Below are 16089 nucleotides of genomic sequence, written 5' to 3'. Positions count from 1 at the left end.
GGTGTCCCTTTGTTGGTAGCGAAAATGGCACCAGGTGTTAGATGATGGGGTCAGACTGGACCTGGGTTCAGCAAACTCAGACTTGAGTTCTGGGTAGGAAAGTTTTCAGAACCAAGACTCACACTATAAGAGAAAGTTTATTTAGAAAGTTACAAAGGTAGAAGAAGTGAGCAGTACAGGAAATGGGTTCAGGAAACAAGCTACAGAGGCAAAAGAAGGGTCCTTGGAGCTTAGGAGAGAGAAGCCTGGTGGCGGCGGGGGCGGGAGAGGATGGAGACAGGAAAGAGTGCGGCTGGGTCCTCTGTCCTAAAGGCTTTTAAGGGTGTGAATTTTAGGGGAGGTCTCAGGGGAGGATCTCAATAGAACATTCATCAGTTTTCCAGGTGCGATTTTTCAGGGTGGTGGTCTCCACTGATTGGTTGGTACCAGGGCAGGGGGGCATTAGTCCATGCAGCTGGGCCTGAGGTCAGCCATGGCCTTGACTGTTTGGTTTTCCTTCTTTTCTGGGCCTGGAGCTGAAACACAACTGAGGCCTCGGTGTATTTGATGGGGATCAAAACCTCATTGTCTTGGGGACTTAATGCTTAAGGGCTATTCTTTGCCTCCCTTGTTCATTCCCTCCCCCCTCAGGGGGTCTAATCCACATGACTAGCAACATGCCAGGGGAGGAAAGGTCAGGATGGGCCAGTTTGAGCTGGTTCTGCACTAACAACCCTGCTGCATGAACAGCTTACTTTTCACTCCTGGTCTCCAGGATAGAGAGAATGATGGTGCTGGACCCTGCCCAGGTAGGCTTACTGCCCTGGAGGCTGCACGTGGGAGGTGAAAGAGCAAGTCAGAGGACTGGCACCTGAGCTCAGGGGGCAGAGGGGCAGTAGAAGCAGAGAGATTTTCCTCCCTCTGAGACCGCATGACTCTTCCCATTAGTAAAAGGATGAGGGAGGAGAGGTAACCATTCCCACCCACTCACTCCAACCGACCTCAAGTTTCAGCTCTATTCCTCACTGGCTACATGGCTTCTGACAAAGGCAGCGTCCTTATCAGTAGAATGGGGACGGTGGCACCTGCCTCACCTCTAAGCTCCTACGCACAGAGGAGTTCCCTTCCATTCTGGAGTGATGGGAAGGCAGGAATCAGTGTGATTTCACTGGCGGTTTGAGATCTTCTTTTGGTAATAAGTCAGCCTAGTGAGGGAAATGGTCTTTAAAAACAATAGCAATTTACTTGTGTCCTGCAGTAGAGCTGTAGACACCGGGAGCAGCCGCCTCCACTACTAAAACATCGTGGAGACTCACTGACACATCAACACCTCGGAGAGAGCACAGGAAATCTGGTCCCCACCCTGTGGATGCACCCTGTCCCCTCACTGGGCAGCCTGCCTGGCCCCAGGAGCAGCAGCCAGGCCTCAGACACGAAGCCCTGGTGCAGACAGAAGCAGCTTGCAGAGGGCCCTCAAGCTCAGAGGCATGCTGGCTGACCGGGTGGAGAGCAGCAAGCCACACCTACAACCTGGCCAGGCCTCAAGATCATGTTATGAGAGGCCGAGTGTGCCCTGCTGTGGGGGCTTCTCAGTTGTGCCGTAAACTTTTTAATAGAAGTTCAGAGTTCGAAGCTCATCGTACACTGCAGTTGGACTCTCAGAGAGGCCCTAAAGTGGCAGAGGCTGTAATCCTGGGAGCGATTCTCTCTCTGCTCTGACTGCACGACATTTAAGGAAGATATTAGCATGGCTGCTTCACTGGGATGGGCCAAAGGTTGGGCTTCCTCTGATTCCTTAATTGCATCTCTCTTTTTTCCTCTTTAGCTCTTGCTTTATTAAGTCATTGGCTGGCACAGTCATGAAATCCATCCAGGGAGGGATTGGGTTTTGATAATTGGAGTTGGAAATGGTGCCCTAAAGCCATGTTTTCCAGGCCCCTGCCTCACACAGAGTTGCTGCTATGTGTATGTTTTTTTAAAAAACTGTATGTACCAAAGGTGGACATAGGATAGCATAATGAACCCTCATCACGAGGCATCAGTAATGATCACCTCATGGCCAATTTTGTCTCACCCCGTAGCCCCATCCGCTACCCCTGATGTTACTGTTAACATATTTTTCCATTACCTCCCATATTCCCTCATGCTGCCCCTTTGTTGTCAAGTCCTTCCCTCACTCTCATCTCCTAGAAGCCACTGCTCTGTTTGCTCTTCCACTAGTTTTGACTTGTCCACAATGTCAGATACATGGAATCACATATCGTGTAGCTTTATGAATCTAGTTTCTTTTAGTTCACAAAGTGTTTGATATTTGTCCATGTTGTTGCATGTATCAAAGCTTTGCTTCTTTTTACTGCTAAGTAGTAGCCATATTTGGTGTTTGAACTAATCCCTAACATTACCGCTAATTGTGGCATCTTCATCTCTATAATAATTACAGCATGTTGGTACTGGCATATTAGACACATAGGTCAATGGAACAGATCGAAAGCTCAGAGCTACACGGTGTATAGTATGTAAGCATTTCACATATGGTAGTTATCAAGGAGTAGGTGGATTATCCAGTGGTGCTATGACAATGATGAGACTACTTTAAAAAGTAAGGTGGAGCCAAGCCAGTGTGGCTTAGGGATTAAGCGTCACCACATGAACCAGGAGCTCACAGTTTGATTCCCAGTCAGGGCACATGCCGGGGTTGCGGGCTCATACTGGGGACATGCAGGAGGCAGCCGATTAATGATGCTTTCTCATCATTGATGTTTCTTTCTCTTTTTCCCTCTCCCTTCCTCTCTGAAATCAATCTATCAATATATATATATATATATATATATATATATATATATACATACATATATGTATATATGTATGTATGTGTATATATATATATTTTAAAAAGTAATACAGAATTATATTTATAAGCCACATCATACATTAAACATACTTCTGCACCAGTTAAGTATTTAAATGTATTCATGATTTAACGAGAGCATCAAAGGCCAATACAGGTGAATATTTATTTCTTCTGCAGTATCAAATACCAGAACATCTGATATTCTCCAGAGGCAATTCTGCCAGAGTGGGAAACAATCCACATATTTTACCTTATACTCAACAGTGCCCAAATGGCCAAAATAATTTAGAGGTTAAAATAAACTAGAGAACCATTAATAACTAAATATATAAAAATGGGCTAATGTCTTTAACGGATTAAGAGCACTTACACGTTAGAATGGATAAATAGCCCACTGATAAAGTGAGTAAAGGATATGAACAGGCCATTTACAAATGGAGGAATGTCAGTGGCCCTTTGAACTTATGAAAAACATGCAATCTCATCTAGTATTCAAATAACTTAAAACAGTGGGCCTCTGCCTTTTACCAGTTAAATCGAGAAAGATTAAAAACAGCGATCCTTCATACTGGTGAGGATGCCAAGGAAGTGGACAGTCTCAGACCTCAGAAGGCAGTGCCACTTGGAACAGCTGTCGCGGAAGGCGTGTGTCTATATGCAGATGTAAAATTATGCGTGCCCTTTGACGCTGAAAGTTCAACTTTCAGAACGTTATCCTAGGGAAATAAGTGTGGATATGTCCTAAGGTTTATCTCCTTGCTGTATAAATAGTAATCATGAAAACGAAAAAAAGAAAAAGAAAAAAAATTTGGTTTAGTAAATTATGGCATATAGAATGGTAATCATTACAATTAGGTTTTAGAATGTTTAGTGAGAAATATGCCTGATGCAGTAATGCACTTTAAAAGTGGGTTGCAAAGCTTTTGAGTTCACATTGGTTCTCATTTATTTTTAGAAAGTAAGTTTATATACCTATCAGTGGGGGAAAAGGTCACAAAATCCATATGAGCAGTGGTGACTCTTGGAGAGAGAAGATTAAAAGAGGTTGTGTTCGTTTTTCCAAATTATTTGCAGTAAAAGTGTTATTATTTTTGCAATGAGAATAAAACTAAGAAACCTGATTAGATTTATATATAACATATGTAACGTGGTCCATTATAATGTACACACCTTTCAGAGATTAATTGCACCAAAAAAATGCCATGTCAGATGCATCAATGCCAGTGAGAATTTTGACTATTTGGGATTTAATGGTTACCTGAATAGTTACTAGTTAATGTGTATCAACAGTTACAACTTGATAAAATGTGTGTTGTAAAATTGTGAATACATCTAATAGGTACTCTACTCTTACTAACAATAATAGCTAATATATATTTCGCTCTTAAAATGTGCCAGACTCTTTTCTAGGGTCTACATGTTTATGGTATCTTTGAATTCCCCTACGAAATTTTGCGAGGGGTGTGTGTGTATGTGTGTGTGAGTGTGCATGTGTGTGTGTGTGTGTGTGTGTGTGAGTGTGTATAAACCAAGATTCAGAGTACATAAGATAAATACGTTAGATTTTTTTGGAGGGGGTACCATGATTTAAGAACATTGCTTGTGTGAGTAATTTTAAAGAAGTTTTTGTGGTCTGTTACCCCCTCCACCTCAACTGCACCCTTATTTTGTGTGGCAGAGTCTTATGATGCTCTTGTGGGTACCAAGGCTCCCAAGGACCACAGCGCGTGTGAACTCAGCATGTTGTCTCCGCGATGTCTCCTTTTATCCTGGAGCAAATTGTAGACTCCCTGACAGGTAGATGGAATGAACTCCCTTTAAGCCCACCCTCCAGCCACATGCTTTCTCCGGCCTAAGTTTTTAATAAGAACTAGACAACAGTTTCTCTGTCTTACATAACTTTTGTTACTTCCAAAATAACTAGGAAATGATAAAGGAGAATATGAAAATTGCCATTAATTCTACCATCAAATAGGTTGCTGCTTCTCAACAAATTCCTGGTGCACAGATGTTGCCAAACAGGAGCATCGCTCTGCTTCGTAAGGCATGCCTCGCGGAGCCTCCCCGGGCGGTTGGGAAGCTGCTGAGAGAAATCCACGGAAAAGCTCAAAGGAGGAGATCAGGGCAATCCTAGTGAATCTGAATTAAAACAGTTTCAGACTCCCCAGTGTGTGGCTGTCCCCAGAGATGGAGGGCTGGGGTGTGTCACGTGATGTGGCCTCAGGCTTCTTGTGAAAAATATATTCTGCCAAACCACTAGCAGGGATTCTAGAGGATGAGGTAACCAGCTTTACCATGTCAGCTTAAAGGTTCAAAGGTGTGATTGAGGGGTGGAGGGAGCTGCAAGCGAGAACAGGAAAAGGGAGGAATGGGAAAATTAACAGGAGTGTGAAATAACGATTGGCCTCAGCCTATTTTAATATGTTTTTTATTGATTTTTTTAGGGAGAGAGAGAGATAGCAACATGAATGAGAGAGAAACATGGATCATCTACCTCCTACATGCCCATGACCGGGGATCGAGCCCACAACCTGGGCATCTGCCCTGACCAGAAATGAACCGATGACCTCTTGTTGCAGGGGATGATACTCAGTCCACTGAGCCACACTGGCTGGGTGGTCTCAGCCTATTTTAGCAAACCAGACAAATGTCTGAATTATGGTATTTTTGCTTGAGCTGGCAACAGTAGCAATGTTTTTTTTGGTGTGTGTTTTTAACACAGTTGTTGAATGGTCTTCTCCCTGAGGTAAAATCCAAAATGTTTGTATGAAAGTAAGTGAATATTGGTGAATGTAATCTTGCCCCCCAAGGCCTGGCCTGTCTCCTGCCTGAAGTCTGGTGTTGAGTTAGGAAGGTGAGATGTGCAGCTGCTCAGGTGCAGCCCTGGTTTGTCAATGGTGGGCAGGTGGCAGAGGCCTCCATGGGAAATGTGGCGGGACGTCCATCACTCCTGGAGCTGGGCACCTTGCCACACCCCCTTCCTGTGTTCTGTGCTCTCACTGTCCCATCACCCTTCCAAGGCCCTGGGCGGCGCCCAGGCAACGTGTTCTTTTATCATACCTTCCTTTTGGCTGGGGCTAGGGGTTGATGGTGGGGCTTTTGGAGTAGACATGGCATTTTAGGATCTAGATAAGTGGAAGTTGAAATTTAGCTAGGTTTAATGATATATATATATATATATATATATATATATCTACACTAATAAAAGAGAAACATGCAAATTAACCATCACTCTGCCACTCCACTACACCCACAAGCCATGCCCACCAGCCAATCAGGAGTGAGTATGCAGAGTAACCCAACTAAGATGGCAGCGACCACGGAGCTGGAGTGAGCAGGAGGCTCGGGTTGCCCCCGGCGATGGAGGAAGCCAAGCTTCCCACCTTCCCTGGCCAGCCCTGGGCTTTGCTCATGGCTACAAAGTTTCAATTATAGAAGATAAATAAATCCCAGATACCTGCTTCCAGCCCAAAAGTAGAGGCTGGGAGCTTGGGTCACCAGGGGGCGTGGCCAGCCTGAAAATGGCCATCAGCCCCTCACCCAGGCTGGCCAGGCACTCCAGCAGGACCCCCCCCCCCAAAAGCACTGTGGGTAGCATGAAAACGGCCCTCAGCCCCTCAGCCAGGCTGGCCACACCCTCATGAGGTGAGGGTCCCCACTGGGGGCTTGGCCAGCCTGAAAACAGCCCTCAGCCCCTCACCCAGGCTGGCCAGGCACCCCAGCGGGACCCCCACTCTGATCTGGGATACCCCTGAGGGGTCCCAGACTGGGAGAGGGCACAGGCCTGGCTGAGGGACCCCCCCAAGTGCACAAATTTTTGTGCACCAGCCTCTAGTATACACACACACACACACATATTTCATATATAGTATATGTTATGTATAGTATATATGATATGTATGTAAATACTATGTATACTATGCCTATACTATGGATGCATGTATACACAATATAGAATTTGTGAGCACATGCATATAGAGCGTATATGTAGTTTATATCCATATATAAACGTATTTCTTTTTTTCCCCTTGTGTTTAATAACACCATCATTCAGTGCCCTGATGTGGACATGACTTGCAGGAATACAAGTCATCAAAGCAAATGTTATTTGTGAATGCTGAGTACACAGAAACACTTGTAATGCCCCGAAGTATTGCAGACTATACATGAAAGAAATTTGATAGTGGTTTCTCCAATTCTAAAGTTTCTATAACATTACATAAATAATGACTTGTGAACTTGAAGGAAACTTAAAAAAATATTATTAATAATAAATGCATTTCAATCCACTTGCTAGAGGGGATATTGGAGTTCCTTGTCCCTATAAAAAAAATGATACTGTAAATTAATGTCATGAAAAGGTAATTGAAAGAATGCAGCCAGGGATGTAGGGGGAAATAGTCTCAGGGAAATAATTAATAACAGTTATTTTTCTGGATTGCACAATGTTTGAGTAACCTGTAGGCTTCTAGAACTTTGTTTTTGTAGTGATTTTTGTTTTCCACTTCAAATAAATAGTCTCTCTTCTAAGGTTGTACTCATTTCCCTAAAAATAATGTCTAAGCTCAGGCTCCACAACACTCAGTCTCCTCCTGTGAGGGTAATATTATTATCATCTTCTTACAGATGAGGAGTTGAAGCACTAAGAGGTTAAGAGGCTTGTCCAAGGCCTCATGGTCACGTGCTAGGCTCCAGGATGCTCATCACCCATACCTGGTGCTGCCTTCGCAGTGGGTTATGGTCACGATGTGTTTCTGCTTCTCTCTGTGTTAGTGGGGTTGCGGCTGCTGGTGGCCAGAGCCCTGGATACGTGGGAGGGTTCTCTGGCCCTTCCTCTTCATGGTCTTTGGCTTGTTGCTTCTTCGGGAAGCCTTCCTATGCTTCCTGTGGTACAGAACTTGCCTTTGACCTGGCTTCAGGTGAGTCAGCTCCTGGGGGAAAGTTGTACTATCCTAGCTGCGGCTGGTCCTCACCTGAAAAACCAGGCTGCCATTTCTCTCTCCTTTCACTCTGCCCCCAGCTCTAACCTGTCAGTTTGGGGCTCTCCCAGGTGAGAGAAGGTCCCAGGGCCTCTGGGGAGGATGGGTTAGAGGAGGAAACAAACAAGGAACTGATACAGCCTTAAAATGCTGTTGATGGAGTTGGGGCAAAGGGCACCCAAGTCAGGCATCCTTCATTTTTACACAGCTCTTCCCTCCAATAGCCCTTGACATTCCAACTGGCAGTTATTACCAGGTTTTTCAGAAATTTATCCACTTCCTCTCACACTGCGCAGTTTTCTGAAGAATGAATTGAGTGGTATATAAATTGCTGGCCCAAATTCGGGGTGGGCCCAAATTGTCTTGCATCCTCTAAGTCAATGAAAAGAAAATATAGCAGTGTAGCTTTGGTGTTGGCTACTTTTGCTTCCTTTTATCCATTTCAGTCATTATTGAGGTCAGAGGGTTTGAGAAACCTGCATTTGTCCACTTTCTTACTAATTCTGGTTTTGATTCTGAGTTTTGCATTTTGACTTTCTCTGAAATCCTCTGTCAACCCACAGATCTGTCATCCAGTCCTATTGTCTTTGCATCTTATATGAGTTTCTCCTTGTAGCTTTCTCTTCTTGTTTCACAAAGAGCTGAGCCTCTGCATCCTACTGAGGATGCTGAAGGTTTTCTAAGGCATCTTCAGGTTCCTGTAGTAGCTCTGTTTTAGAGGTCTTCTGTTTAAGTTTCCGTGATGATTTTTCTTTTTAGATGTGATGAATGTTTTGCTTTTTCTTTTCCTATTCATTTTTTTAAAAAAACTCACAAGACTTTTTATTTTTTCCCCTCTGACTATTTTATTTTTTGACTGCAGCTAGGAGACACATAGTCTCCCTAGTTAATTCCAGGTAGAAAGGACTCACCATTCCCTGCCCACCACCTCCCCAGATTATAGCAAAGGTGGTCTGCCATTTGCATTTTAACACCCATTTCAAATTTCTCCAAATGCTACTGATAGTTTTATTGTGAATCCTTGTTTTCACTTCTGTTGGAAGTTTTAACATTTTCCAGTGTTTTCGTAGGCATTGCAGCGAGTTTCTGAGATAGACTGTCAGGAGCTTCCAGCCAGATGCATTTCAAATGGAATGTGACGCAGCCAAGGTCATGTGGCCAGTTGGTGGCAGAGCCAAATCCGTAATGCAGGGCTCCTTTCTCCCAGGCAACTCTTCCATCTTCAAGACCACCTGCTCTCGTCCTGTCAGGACCTGAGCTATGATGTGATTTAGCAAGTGGTGGCTTTGTTAGAATCTCATTTCTGCTCCAAAGAGTTTTAGCCTGAGGTAGAGTCATGCTGGCAGGGGCTGCACTCACAGGATCCTATGTTAAGGCCTTTGCAGATTAGAAAAACTGTATATGGAGCTGAAAGTTGCTGAGTGCTTGTTCCAAAGTAGAGAAACATGTTGCTGTGTCCTTGCCGTGAATCCCCAGGCATGGGAAGGTGGGAGGGAGGCTGTTTCTCATGCTTAGGAATCTTAGTGACTGCCCTGGGCTCTCTTTTTCAAATGTTTGTCAGAGGCTACTTCCTTAATTATTAGGACAGTGCCCACTTCCCACTTGTGGGTGCCTCTGTCTCGGCATGATGTACCCAGAGTGTCAACAACACTTTAGAGGAAGAGTAGATAGGCTTACTGATTCAATGGGGTGACCTGCTAGCAATGCCCTAGTTGTCATTGACGAAGGGCCCAGCACCATCCCTGAGACCCCAAAAGATGCTGGGTCCACCACTCCTTTTGGACAGACCCAATCTGGGCATTCTGGTCATTTGAGATGTAACTTAGTCGAGGATCCTTTATGCTCTGGCCTTAAAAAGTCTTCATTCTACATTTTAAAAGTTATTTTTTAAAAATTGAATTTATTGGGGTGATGCTGGTTAACAAAATTATATCGGTTTCAGGAGTACAATTCTATAATACATCATCTGTAAATTGGATTGTGTGTTTTCCACCTCAAGTCAAGTCTTCTTCCATCACCATTGAGCCTCCCTTTACCCTCTTCCACCTCCCTCCACCCCCTTTCATTCCACTTTCAATGCACATTCACCAGGCCTCGGTAGTGAAGTCTGATTGGCAACCACAGACAGATTTGCCAAAGCTGACCTGTTCCGAGGGAGCTTTCACACCCACTGTGCTTATGATAGCACTCATAATATTTTATCTACACAATTACCGGTTTGGTGGTTTATATAATGCTGGGTACTATTATTGAGTTTAATTGACTGTATGGAACCCTAACTCTTCCTTTATGTAATTAAATGTTAATATACTTATAAGCACTGAGTCCATAAACCAATGTCTGTTAGCCAGTCCCAGAAGTTTCTTGGGCTTCTGTGTGCACCATCCTGTGCAGTGAAGAGAGGATGGCTCTGAGGAAAGGGAACAGAACAGATCCCACAAATCTAGGGGCCTTGGACCGGATTCTTATGTTGTTGGAATCTCAGTATCTTCGTCTTTAAAGTGAGAATGAGTAATTCCTGGATCACAGGTGGTTGTCATGATTAAGCGGGATTCCATGGCATGGCGGGCCAGATGTGAGGCAAAGAGTAGCTGCTCAGCCAGATCACTTGCTTTGTTCACCTTATGGATCTGTTTATCGAGTGCCTACCTCATTGTGACAAGCTGGGTGGGCACCTTCCCCGCCTTATTTCTCCCCATGCTTTCATTGCCAGGTTCCCGCACTAGCACGTGGGCTCCATGAAGAGGGGCCACAGCTGTTGTTGACCCTTGAGCTCTCTCTGGTGCCTGGAGCAATGTCTGGTTCCCAGTAGACACTCAATACAAGGCTCATGAGTGACATTCAAGCCTGGGTTGCATTAGATCAGAAAGGATAATGAGGAGTGGGACTTGCCACACGGGAGGAGTTCACCAGTTTCCATGCAGCAGACATTCCGAGTGATACGGTCCAGAGGGCTTGTGCTCTGCGGTCAGATGGGAAAGAATTCTACCCCCCATGCTGCCCTTTATGAGCTGTTGCCTTGAGGAAGTTATGCAACTCCTCTGAGCCTCAGTTTCCAGACTTGCAAAATCATATATTGAACCCCAAAGAGCACTGACAGGGCCGCTCTGAGGGAAGATACAGTGGTGCTGTGAGTGCCTGGATTGTCTGAGTTACTACATGGGCACCAGTGGCTGACTTTTCCCATGCTGGAGCTCAGGGAAGCTTTAAATGACCCGAAGATGCTCTCTCCCAGGGATTTTTTGATGATTTCAAAGTGATAATTACAAGGGTCCACTCTTCGCAGGGCCAGGGGGAACACCTGGCTGAGGTCTCCCCTGAGGTTCTCCAAGCCGGGTCACTAATGGAGCCGAGATCTGGGGTAGGGTCAGAGCCCCGTGTGGACCATGGGACAGCACGTGACCTCGAGCCACCAGACCAGTGAGTGGAGATGCAGGAAGCTGACGTTGAGCTGACCTTGTGGGCTAGACCTATCAACTGAGTCTCAGGACATGTGGCTGCTTCTCTTTGCCTCTGAAAAGATTACATGTTAAAAATAAGTCACTTTTGGAAGACGAGGTTTTTAGGAAGTCAGATATTCCTATAGCAGTAGCAACCACGCTTAGGCGGTATGGCCTCAGTTCAAATTGCAAACCAGCCAGTTCCTAGCTATGAGATTTGGGCAAGTTATTTAACCAGTTGTCAGTTTCATCATGCATAACGTGTGGATAGCGATCATGGCCACCGCCTGGGGCTCTTTGAGCATTAGGTGAGATAATCCGTGGAAATGGCTTAGCACAGTGCACAGCTCATAGTAAGCATTCCGTAAACGCTAGCTGCTGTCGTTATCATTCCCACTTCACAGACGAGGAAATAGAAGCTCAGAGGGTTCTCTGATTCACCCGAGGTCACAGAAAAAGTGCCAGAACCACATTGTGCATGGCCCTCCGATGCCAAGTCTGTGCGCCTGACGCTTTACCACACTCCATTCAGGAAGCATTTATTGAGTTTCCCGTTAGCTCTCAAGCTTCGGAGAGCCAGGCTCTTTGTCCTGAGGATTCCGTGGCAAATAAAAGGGACACCCAGTTCTTCCTGCCCTGGAGAACTTCGACTGGTGGTGGGAAGACAGGACAAGAAGTAAAGAAACCACTGCAGAGTTACTAGGGGTCTCGGCAACAGCCCCAGGGAGCAGAAGCAGCAGGTCGGCGTGGCAGAGAATTGGAGAAGGGGGGAGGCGAACTCCCAGGGGTGCTCAGAGGCTTCTCTGAGGAGGCGGTGCTGGTCTTTGATGTGGCAGATGCCGGGAGCCACATGAAACTCGAGTGCAAGAACATTCCAGGCACGGGGCACAGCAGTGCAAAGACCCCGAGGCCATCCCGAGCTTGCTGTGGGCCTGGGAGGCCTTCAGAAGATGCCACGGCTCCTGCCAGAAGCCCGGGTACAGCTGTATGTAGAGGAACTTGCGCTCACCTCTTCTCAACAGATCTGAAGTTTCCCCGGGACGGGTTATGACCTGTGGCCGGCTCTGTCTTCCATTGCTCCCTCAAATATAAACATAAAAGGACATTGCCATCGCCTGAGACAAGATGAAAGATGCTATTCTGGCTCTGAGTGGGCAGAGCTCTAGCCCGAGGCCAGGAGAGCTGGTTCCATCCCAGCCCTGCACCCCTTTCTTTGCAGCCTTATCCTTTCAATGCCTGTTTCCCCACCTGTGAATCAGAGGACCCCTTCCCTCTTCAAGCATGGTGCAGCCACTGAATCCCTGAATCGGCCCCCGGACCATTTGGGGCTCTGAATTGAGCCACCTTCACTTGGAACTGAAGGTGAAGGCTCTGTCCCCTGTCCCCCTCCTCTCCTTGGCAGGATGAAGCTGGGGGCTGACCCCCCCTCATGGCCTCCTCTTTGCTCTTTCCTGCCAGTCACATTGCGAGACAGCATCTGCCAGGTTGCCTGGGGCAGAGAAGCTGGCTTTTCTCCGAGCGGCTCTGGAGTCTGCGTGCAGTCCAGTGCCTGGGAGGAGGGGCATGTGAGAAGACGGACGTCGGCCTGGCACCCCCACTGCGTCTTCTTGTCTGACATCCAGATGTAACCTGCGGAAGGACACAGCCACCATCTCAGAGGGTGTCAGAAATGGACGTGCCCTTGGGGAGGGCTTAAGTTATTGCCATCTGTTACGTGGGAGAAGTCTCCAGCCCGAGAGGGTAGGTGACTTACCCAAGGTCACACCGCAGTAAGCCGTGAGTGAAGTTGGATCAGTATCTTATCACCAAAGGCACTGCTGATCCATACACGATACGAGGGACCAATTCAGAGAGTTTGTTTAAATCCTTTGTTTCTGAGATTGTGTAACCTGAGCACATGTAGCGTAGTTCTCCTTCCCGTTTCTAATTTATACCTTGGGATTTAATATTATTTGAACCAAACGTATTTGGCACCTACTGTGTGCCAGGAACTAGTCTAAGTCTTCACACTATTAAATGTACTCAATCTTTATAAAACCCCCAAGGGATGGATACTATTATTATCCTCGTTTTACAGATGGGGACATTGAGGCGCATCGAGGTTAAATAACTTCACCAAGGTCACACAGTTAAAAAAAATAACAGAGCTAGGAGGCAGACCCTGGAACGGCCACACTTGAATCCCTACTGATGCTGTGTTTCATTGGGCAAAGAAGGCCACCCACTCTCCCGAGTGGGCATGCCTGGGATGGTAGCTGACCACCATCCTTGAATTTCCTAGTTCACAGATGGAAAAGCTGGTTCATGGAAAGGGCACAAGAGTGTTGCCTCAGGTTCCAGAAGGTGGCTGTCTCTGTGAGCCCTGACTTTTTCCGCTCCACGGCGCTGCGTTGGACATCAGGACACGACTCTGGGCTGGAAAACACCCAGCAGCAAGTTCATTATTCTCCCTTGAAGTCCCGTGGCTAACTTCCACCTTTGTTGTTTTCATTCCTGGACTTATTATAATCGGCCAAATTAACCTGAATTGCCTTACGGAGTCTCTGGGAGAAGGAACCAGTAGAGCAGATCAGACACTGTTTCTCTGGTCCCTGGGGAATGCTTGCGCCCACGGAGAGACATTGCCTTATTTATAATAAATTTATAATGTTCGGAGAGATTTAACATATTTTTTTCTTCTATTAGGACTATTGTTTCTATCTGGTGAGTCCATGAGTGTTTGACATTGGATGACTTTATAAAACATTCTACTAATTGGATTTGTTAGAGCAAATAAATCAAATACTAATTGGAACGTGCCCTGCCATTATTTTTGCTTACTGAATTAGATATAATGGTGTGAAGGCCTTCTTATCATATTTGTGCACTTATTTAAACACCCCTCTGGCATACACTTCTGCAAATTCAATTAGATATTCAGAAAAGGAATTCGATTTATGCAAGGCTGGTTTACATTCATTCGGGGGGCAGGACTCGCCTACCCGCGACAGGCTGCTCGCGATTAATAAGCCCCACTTAGATATGGCCCTGCCTTCAAAGCAGTTGACGGCACGTGGACGGAATCCCGATGATTTGGGGGTTGGCGTACGTTGGTGTTGGAATGTGTGTGTCCACAGAGCAGGGCTGGCTTCATGGGTGTGTGACGTGTGCAGTCACACAGGGCTTGGCACCTGGAAAGGGTCCCTTGCTCTACTATTGGCCATCTTGGTTTCTTAATTGTTTTAAGCAGGAGGCTCAGCATTTTAGTTTTGCACTGGGCCCCACAAATTGTGTTGCTGAGATCTGCCCCGGTTCTCAGACCTTGACTCAAGGAAGAAGTCTTTGATTTGAGTCTTGGCTCTGCCCCTGATTGACATGTGATGTTGAGTATGTCACTCGCTCCAGCCTTGGTTTCCTCATCTGTGAAATGGGAAGTCTGCTGCAGAACACCTTGCCCATGAATACAACATGCTATAATGTAGGTGAAGTGGTTATTAAATCCAGGGAGCTATTGTGCTTTTCTGTATCCCTCATCCTATGGGCCAGGAGTGTAGCTTCGGAGGCCAGTTGGGCATGTGCTCCCCTCGATTTCCCAGAGGAAAGAAGAAACAGGCTACTACTGAGAAATGGGAAGGGGGTGTCAGAAGACATGGCATCCAACACTCAAATACTGAAATGAGGCACTTTTCTGTGACTGTGTTAAAATTGGAAATTTTCACGGTATCGAAGTGAAGGTCGGCAAACTACAGCCTGCAGGTCAGGTCTGGACCTTCACTGGTTTGTTCTCAGCACTGAAGGGAAGAATGGCGTTTCCTTTTTTAAGTGTTCAGACAAATCATGAGAAGAATACTATTCTATGATATGTGAGTGACATATGCAATTCAAAGTGCAGTGTCAATAAATTGAGTTTTGTTAAACACAATGCTGCCCATACTTTCTGTACTGTTGGTGGCTGCCTCTGTGCTACTGTGGCATTGCTGAGTAGTAGTGACAAAGACTACGGAGGTGGGCAGAATTCTACATTGGTGCCCAAGTTTCCCGACCCCTGGGTTTTATATCCTGTGCAATTCCTCCTTGGGTGGGACTGTGAACAGGATCAGTTTCACTCCTGTGATTAGGTTATGTGAGCAAAAAAGACAAAGGAATTTTGCAGATGTAATTAAGGTCCCAAATCATTTGACTGTAGTTAATCACAAAGGAGATGATATTGGATGGGCCTGCCTGAATGAGATGAGCCCTTGAAAGGGACTGAACCCACCCAAAGGAAGGGATTTGAGGCATGAGAGCGCTTATGGCAAGGACGGGGTGACTGCTAGGGGCAGAGAGTCACCACTGGGTGATAGCCAGCCAGACAGCAGACACCTCAACCCTGTAACTACAAGGAACTGAATTCTATCAAATACCACTAGCGCTTGAACAAGGACCCATAGCCCAGAAAGGAATGCAGTTCCCCTACACCTTGACTTCAGCCTTGTGAGGCCCTGAGAAGAGAGCCCACTCCAGCCTTGCCCGGATTTCTGACCTGCAGAAACCATGAGCTAAGAAATGGGTATTGCTTTAAGACCCTAGGTTTGTGGTAGTTTGCTTGGTAACAGTAGAAAACCAGTACACCCATAAGGTGAAAATATTTACTTTCTGGCTTCTTATGGAAAATGTTTGCCAACCCCCAAGTCAAAAAACAATACAATCCACGTCTACGACATCTCGCTTTCCAGGGCCCCCTAACCATTTAGTCCTGCTATGTCTTGGATCTGTCTGAATAGTTTCCAAGTGTGATGACTATGTGAGACCTGACACCCCCACATTGGTTAATAACACATGAATTTCAGGTGTACAACTTTATAAATGTGGCATCTCTATA

This window comes from Myotis myotis, unplaced genomic scaffold (genome assembly GCF_014108235.1).
Source record: "Myotis myotis isolate mMyoMyo1 unplaced genomic scaffold, mMyoMyo1.p scaffold_m19_p_9, whole genome shotgun sequence".
In the NCBI taxonomy this organism is placed as follows: Eukaryota; Metazoa; Chordata; class Mammalia; order Chiroptera; family Vespertilionidae; genus Myotis; species Myotis myotis.
Note: the sequence above shows the minus strand (reverse complement) of the source record.